The following is an 8,715-nucleotide window of genomic DNA, read 5'->3' as shown; positions in this document are numbered from 1 at the left end:
GAATCGGCTGTAGTGTTGCAAGATTCAATATCTTACATAGCCTAATAGAAATGTTATCAGCTACTCATACTTTGTTAAACAGCTGTTTGTTATATGCTGAATTTGTGCATTAGTCAGCAAAATGTCAACTGAATGCGGGACCAAACATTCAAGGTACAGCCCACAACAACATCTTCAGTCGTCTCAACTGCAAGTAAACAGCTGATAGGCTGTCAGACAACCAGGACGAGCTGCAGATACTGGATCTAATGTAACAGAGAAGTAAGCAACAGGCGGCTTTACTCCACTGTGCTCTTGAGAAAGAACAGATATGGCACTCCCTTCTCTTATATAGCAGAACAAAAGAAATTCTTTCTCATAATAAGGCATTCCCAGAGCTGAAGTGCTGCAGAGTTTTTTTCAGAGTTCTAGGTAGGCACTCATTCGTTCATCATCAAATGAACCTGATACACTATGTCCCTGTGAGTAAGCCTTACTAAAAGCTTTGCAATTAAGGAAAAGTCTAAAATCCACTGATGACAATAGCAATCCATTCCCAGAAACATCCTGACTTCCCTTTAGGTAGGGCTGTCTGATTTGACACCAAGCAAGGACTTTATTGAGAAATCAAAATGTGACAAGATATTGACTATCCTTAAGTAGAGGAATGAAAAAGAACACTTGGCACAAGTCAATGAGTGTATACCATTCTGCATCTGCAGGAATCTGAAACAAAATCACAGCATGATTCGGTAGCACTAGACAACATGGAACTACTTACTCATATTCCTAAGATCTTGGACTTGCTGCATTGTGTTACTCTGCTGTGGGTAGGCGTACCGTGGGCGTTGTGTGGGTGTGTCTATGCAACTCCCATGTTTTGGACGCATTCCCAGATTTACAAGGCCTTGTAACCGGGAGAAATAACTTTATTTCTCCTCGTTTTTTACTCTTTCTAAGGGTCCTGCATTCTGCAACACACATAGAAAGAGGAAAAGGCCTCGCAGAATTGTTTGTGCGCAGGAAGCCTGCCTACAACTCAGGCACCCTTGCACCGTGGTGCAAAAGTGCCTGCACTGGCACTAGGTTGCCAAAAGGGTGCCATCACAAAGGAAAAGGACAGGAATGTGCTGCATTGTATACATATGGCACATTTCTGCCCTGTGATGCAGGGCACTGCAGCAAGATGACTTGATGTGCTGCCCTGAGTCACTAAAGTTGTAAATATGGCCCCAAATCTTCCTCTTAATTTTGATTTGTGACACCATCCAGTGTACATTAAATCATGCAGTTCATCTTGTAGAGTATATATGTGCCAATTAAATGAACAGGATACAAATCACATATTATGAATAATTCGCCAAAGAGCCTGTAGTTTCAGGGATACTCATTGTAACCTGATACGTAATCGGTTTATTGCTTATTCCTACCATCTGGACTTTTCTTCCTGACAGAGGTACATTTAGGACTGCCATGGAACGAATAGCAACAGTATCAATCAAAAGTGAGCTAGGGTGGTGAGATCATATCAGCAGCTGGTAAAACCATAGCTACCCAGTCCAGAGTGCTAAGGGCTGCCTCACAATGCAGGTAGGCTTAAATTGGAGCGTTTTACCCTGCTGTTGCACAGGATTATTTCAGCAGCAGCTGAGCAGACCAATACTACCCTGTCCCGGGTGTCATATGGCTGCCTCACTTCACAGGAGTGCTTAAATTGGAGTGTGTATTCCCGCTGTGCTGTACGCACCCAGGCAAATACCAGCCAAGAGCTGGCCCATCTGCATACGTCGGTACAAAAGGAGGTGGTGATGGACGGAGCATCTGAACCAATCAAACACTCACACCCAGTCAACAGATCTGGGTTTAATCCATCACCGTTCTTTAGCCCACTCTGCCACCCCAGTTCAGACATGGCCATATGCAAATCAGTCTGACCCTGTGCCTCATGGAAACAGTCCAGCCCGAACTGCCAAGCCATGCCTTCCCTGGACCGGAAACAAGCTTCCTAGGACCGGTTTCTGGCATTTCAGCCGTCTTCAGCCAGGCTTGCTTGAATCCAGTGGCAAAGTGAGCAAGGGACTCACGTCTGGGCATACCCTGCCAACTTATGGCGAACAAAGCGGTACAAAAGGGGGTGGTGATGGACAGAGCATCTGAACCAATCAAACACTCACACACAGGCTGGGTTTAATCCATCACCGTTCTTTAGCCCACTCTGCCACCCCAGTTCAGACATGGCCATATGCAAATCAGTCTGACCGTGTGCCTCATGGGAACAGTCCAGCCCGAACTGCCAAGTCATGCCTTCCCTGGACCGGAAAAAAGCTTCCTAGGACCGGTTTCTTGCAGTTCAGCCGTCTTCAGCCAGGCTTGCTTGAATCCAGTGGCAAAGTGAGCAAGGGACTCACGTCTGAGCATACCCTGCCAACTTATGGCAAACAAAGCGGTACAAAAGGGGGTGGTGATGGACGGAGCATCTGAACCAATCAAACACTCACACCCAGTCAACAGATCTTGGTTTAATCCATCACCGTTCTTTAGCCCACTCTGCCACCCCAGTTCAGACATGGCCATGTGCAAATCAGTCTGACCCTGTGCCTCATGGGAACAGTCCAGCCCAAACTACCAAGCCATGCCTTCCCTGGACCGGAAACACGCTTCCAAGGACCGGATTCTGGCATTTCAGGAGTCTTCAGCCAGGCTTGCTTGAATCCAGTGGCAAAGTGAGCAAGGGACTCACGTCTGAGCATACCCTGCCAACTTATGGCAAACAAAACGGTACAAAAGGGGGTGGTGATGGACGGAGCAACTGAACCAATCAAACACTCACACCCAGTCAACAGATCTGGGTTTAATCCATCACCGTTCTTTAGCCCACTCTGCCACCCAGTTCAGACATGGCCATATGCAAATCAGTATGACCCTGTGCCTCATGGGAACAGTCCCGCCCGAACTGCCAAGCCATGCCTTCCCTGGACCGGAAACAAGCTTCCTAGGACCGGTTTCTGGCCATATGCAAATCAGTCTGACCCTGTGCCTCATGGCCTCATGGCCTCATCTGCATACGTCAGCAACAGGAAGAGGCATGGTCATCCCCCTTGGACTCACCCTTGGAAATCCTCACCTGTTTTGGCTGATGAGGCCATTGATATGTGTGCCTGTGAGGTGCTTGCAATCAAAGGTGGATTTGCATTGGTGAGTGTGGGTGGTCTGGTAGATGTTCCAGGCATTTTATCCTGAAGGAAATCGTTCCCACTTTCAGAATTCTGTGACCAGGCCCTCTACCTCATCACAGCAGAAATGGATCACTAAACATAAAAGGAGTAGCTTCATCACTGGTGCAGCAGACTTTGTTGGTTTCCCTAAGGCTGGGGTGGGACTTTGTCCCCAAGCCTCATATGCACGTTTAGGGGTGGGCCCTCCAACGCCAACACCTGATGCGCCATGAAGCCCGTCTGCTTTCTCCACAGCAGGGCCCATCTTAGCCTGTCATGGACTGACAGAGGCTGGGCCAAGCCTCCCCACTTTCATGTGCCTAATTGATTTCCTTGAGGATTACCTTCTTTACACTCCTGGGTGGCCAAGAAATAGAAGAACAAGGTGTTGTACACTGCTCTGCTCTGCTCTGTTCTAGCCCCGGCCTTTTGTGGCCCTTTTTGGGTGTGACTGCAGGAAATGGGGAAAAGAAAATACGCTAGTACTGTTGGGGCTTCTTCTCAAGCACAACCATGGTTGGCCATGATTGCCAATTTTCTAATCAGGGCGGTTGAAGTAATATCTTACCAAATAAATCTAGCTGAAAGGAGGCTTTACTTCACTGCTGTGGACCTTTGCCATTCTTTGCCAGCTAGGTCATCTTCACCAGATAACCTCCCTATCATATTACCCCTCGCCTGGCCGGTCTGAAGCTCAACCTTCGGCGTGTGTATACGAGGAGGTTGTGGAGGAGACAGCGGAGACTGGGCTAAGTATGGGCAGAGGAGGTGGGCCAACTGAGAATTTAAATTCTCAAACCAATACCCTATCTCCTGAACACGAACCAGCAACGAAGCCCAGGAAACTAATACAAAAATCTAACGTGAATAAAGCTGATCCTGACCCAGAGGATTTAGGGCAAAATACAGATTTCTCTGCATCTTCCTTCTGTGCAGCTATATGAGCAGCTATTAGTGGGCCTCTCAGTGACTTGTTGGATTTCATGGTAGGTCCACTATTTGAACGACTCACAGTCATTGAAGTCGGTTTAAAATCTTTCACCACATTCAATATAGGCACTCCAAACCCTCCTTTGTTGTTTCAGAACTCCAGGGATGAGATGGAGAATGACTATTATAAATATCCATGTATCCACTCCCCCATCAGACCTGGGAGCTGAGTCCGTGCAAGATCACCATATAGAAATAATTATACGCATCCTAACAGACAAACCCGCTACCACGGGACGTGGGCCACATCCTTCAATGATTCTATCAAGATCAAATTGTCCTGAGCTAGAAGCAAGAGCACCCCAGCCTCCAGTAACCCATCTCCCACCGAAAGTTTGTCCTTCTGTGTTGTCCTGGCAAATGTTCCCCCTTTAACAAACAATGTGGTTGAGTCAGCTTCACCTTTGATGAACGAAGTGGCTCACTGCCTGACCCACAACTTTAGTGATCAATGGGATTTTTTAATGACTATAATTCTTACCCATTGTGTGTGTGGGGGGGGGACTGGCCCGATTCAACAACACTTTCTAGACAATTTTATTATAAACTTTAGAAATCCCAGGATACTTGGTTAAAATCTGGCAATGGCCAGATCAGGGATGACAAAATCAAGCCCCATAAAAATCCTCCCCCTGGGCTTCTTCTGCAGATATTTAAGACCGCCACACAGGAAGGGACCAGCTAACCAACTGCACCCAATTGAGGTAAAAAGATGCCACCAAAATCGCCAGCTGCTGGCAGGCAACAGATGTATATCTCTTGCTTCTCTGGATCAAAATGACTTACTTTCCTCCAGGACCTGCCTCTACTCTGTAAGTATGCCTGACTACATCATCGAGCCTGGGGTGAGGAGTGGCAACCCGCTGAATGTGTCTTTTTCTCCTAAACTTGGTATCCGGGACAGTGAAGATTTAGAGGTCAGAGAGTCAGTACCCTGCCTGAGCTTTTTGGAGGCTCTTTCTACACCACAGCTACCTGTTATGGCTAATGGCACTAAGGATATAGTTATTAAAAATTCTGCATTCAACCCACCCACGGACTCACATGATTAACAAAAAGGACTAAAATCCCCGTTTGGAACATTGCAGGTGCTTGCCGCAAGCTAGATAATCCTGACTAGTTACATTTTATGCCTTCTTTTGACCTTATTTGTGTGCAAGAGACTTGGATGATGAACTGGGTATTATACCCTGTTCCAACCTGCACTGGCTTCTACTACAAGGAGACCATGAGTTGGGCTGGCGATTTTAATTTATGTAAAAATCAATAATGTTAATGTTGTCCCTAAATAGTCATCTCAACTGGTTTTAGTATCACAAATATCTTTACCTGGTGAATGGGACATTTTGTTAATTAATTTCTATAATAATATTTTTAACTCCTATGCGTATAAACTAATTGAAGATCTTAAAGATTTTTTAGCTAGTCTTTTTATGCACCGAAATAAGAGAGTAATTGTGGTATGGGTCGGGAAATTAAACACTACACTCTGTCCTCTGGGAAATAGCCAGTTATGCAGCATGCCACAAGAAGGTGATGGTTTGAATAGGGTTCACTTTAATCACAATTCATTGGGTGATGCCTTGAACACTCTGATCCTTAAGTTAGATCTTCAAATTCTATGTGAACCTAAGGGTGAACAATGCGAAAATCCCCCCACATTTACTGGGGGCCTGCAGGAAGTACTATAGATGTTATGATTATTTCAGCAGGTGTTGACCCTCTGGTCCTAGACCATAAAACTATTCCCAACTATTCCATAGTGATCACAACCCTGTTTGCACTACACTTGATTTAAACAACTAAGGGGCCCATTAGGATCTCGGGCGGATCGCCACAGCCTGCATGGCGGTGGTGATCCGCCCGAGATCCATCCCCGCCCGCCACCCCTTTCCCCCGCCATATTACTATGGCGGGGGGACCGCTGCGGACGGAAAGACCGTCTGCCGCTTTTCCGCCCGGTCAACAAGTCAACTGGGCGAAAAGAGTTTAATATGGTGGCGGTGTCTGTTAGACACCGCCAGCCATATTACTATGGGGGCGGAAACATGCCTTTCTGTGACGGCAATGCCGCCACAGAAAGGCATGCGGAAATTGCTTGCGGGGCCCGTTGCGGGCCCCAAGGGACGGTAGGGGGTGTTGGGGGGTACCTATGGTACCCCCCTGCAGTTCCATGCACAACATGGCAGGCACCACGCGGTGCCTGCCATGTTGTGCATGGAAGTGCACGACATGCCATCCTGGCATTGTGGCAGGCGGTGCTGAGTGCACCGCCCGCCACAATGTCAGGAATGCAGGATGCGCCCACCACTGTGGCGGGCACATCCTAATGGCCCCCACGGGACCCCCGCCCTTATGGCGGGCGGTCCCATTTCACGATAGGATGGCGGTGGAGTTTGTCCGCCCGCCATCCTAATGACCCCCTAAGTAGTCAATAAAAATAAAGGCATTAGGGTGAGATGGAAACATATTAACCATGTAAATTTCACTCAGAAAATAGTTTGTGAGAACATGGAATATATAGATTCTTGTTTGGCAATGGACACCTCAGATCAGATTGTATTAGGGGGTTTAAACAAACTATGTGGGGCAATTAGAGAGGGTTTGACGGCTCATAAATCAAAGGGCACACCCATGCCCCACTGGTTTAACACTTGCAGAAAATAAGGAGTTAGGTCCCGGGACACAGGGTCAGCTGGACCATAGAATAATTTATAAAAAGAGAAATGCTGCCCCTGCGATTTTTGATAGCTATATTTTGAGCAACAAACCAAATCCTTGATTTGTATGGTCGAATTTATTTAAACCATTTACTTTTTCATATAAATCTCATTAAGTTAAAGCATTGATTGCATGAGAAAAACACTACGTACATACAATTTATACAAAAGCATTTGACAAAGAATTTTAACAAAAATACATAAATACATATGACAAAATGACATCCAATCATTAAGTGTACATAAATATACAAATACGGTCATACGAGAAGCATCAGTCGTTATGTAATATTAAGCAATGAAGCTATTTGCAGTAAGGAAAAGAAAACAAAATGAATTGTAACAAATACAAATTTTCAATTGTCTGATAAATAAACTTGAATTCTTTCTGCTATTGCCAATTCCTTTCTGCTATTGCCGACGCGTTTCGAACTCGCTCTGGCATTTGGCAAGTTCTCATCAGGGCTTTCTCGTATTATTCTTCTGAAAATTATGTACAAAGAAAATGAGTGAGATTTTGCAATCCTCATTTTCGTCCCCTATATACATTGCCCCCTACCAAGACTTTCTAGAAAACGTGTACCTTTATTTTCAAGTTGGCAGCGGGTTTTCAATTTTCAAGAGATCTTATTCAATCAATGTAGATTCGGTTCTAGAAAATTACAACGAACCAAATTACAATATAGTAATGGTCAGGACAGCCTGCGCCTAGATGGCCAAAGGACAATCTTGGAAAATTACCTTCAAACCAGTAGTCTGCACTTCTGTTTGGTAAATATTTGAAACAGCCGTGCGTGGGACAAAAATCAGCTCCCACCCGCCAGCCGGCGGTGGACACGTCTTATTGCACCTACAAGGAGAGTTTAAAGTCACTCAACTATTCCAATCGGTTTTACAAACAGCGGTTTAGAACGAGTAGAACGGGTAACAGAACCGGGTGCCTACCTTATTGTTGGCGCTTGGGCTGTTTAAATGCAGTTCCCCTGTTTTTCTAACTTCTAGCCGGTTTCAGTTCGTTTTTATGTTCGTTTTTATGTTCTAAAATGACAAACACGGACAGTGTGAGCCCGCTCCTGTGTCATGCGCGGTATCACTAAGCGTTACCTATCTTTGTGCTTACCTAAATGTTGGTGATCTTGAAGAAACACACGCTCCCAAGTGCACTCCAAACCAATCCAGGGAGTCACTCGTTTGACTAAGTCGCCATCTTAAAAAGCAGACATGTGATCGTCAATGCGTGTCACATGACTGTCACATGACTGTCAGGGCTATCCGGGCTTTATGGGAGTTGGAGTCCCATTTTGCATTCTGATATTTTCCTAAGTAAAAGTCTACATAAAAGGTTCCACTTGAGCACTGTATTCTATCAAAGCGGATTACAATCGTGAAATCTCAGACATCGAATTTAGTCCAGTTTGTAAACTATTGAAGCGCAGGATTAAATACGCTTCTTTCCTCAATAAGACATCGTCCACATCCTTAATACATTGGGCTCGAGTCACTGTGTACAAAACCGTCCACGTGAAATCTGTTTCAGTGTGTCCAGTGTCAACAAAATGTTGTACCATTGGAGCGGTTAGCACTTTTGTTTTTATTCGTGACCTATGCTGTGTTATTCGGGTATTAACCTGCTGGTTAGTCTTTCCTATATACAATTTTCCGCATCCGCAGACAATTGCATACACGACATTCCGTGTTTTGCAGTTTGAAAACCCTTGGTTCTTCCACCTGACATTTTTGTGTGTGAATTCACTTCCCTCGATTGTTGTGTCACAAGAGACACAGTTGCCGCATCTATGGTGTCCCTCGAC

General features: G+C 45.5%; 1 long non-coding RNA gene across 1 annotated transcript; it reads right to left on the bottom strand.

Annotated features, from left to right (window-relative positions):
* Positions 1–7,276: 7,276 nt before the first annotated feature.
* On the bottom strand, positions 7,277–7,947 carry LOC144821726 (uncharacterized). Its single transcript, XR_013608406.1, has 3 exons — positions 7,850–7,947; positions 7,646–7,754; positions 7,277–7,556 (listed from the first exon to the last, which is right to left on the bottom strand). It is a non-coding gene; the product is annotated as an uncharacterized LOC144821726 (long non-coding RNA).
* Positions 7,948–8,715: the final 768 nt, after the last annotated feature.

The sequence above is a fragment of the Lissotriton helveticus genome, chromosome 2_2, assembly GCF_964261635.1.
Source record: "Lissotriton helveticus chromosome 2_2, aLisHel1.1, whole genome shotgun sequence".
NCBI classification, from domain to species: domain Eukaryota; kingdom Metazoa; phylum Chordata; class Amphibia; order Caudata; family Salamandridae; genus Lissotriton; species Lissotriton helveticus.
This window is presented reverse-complemented; position numbering and strand designations above follow the sequence as displayed.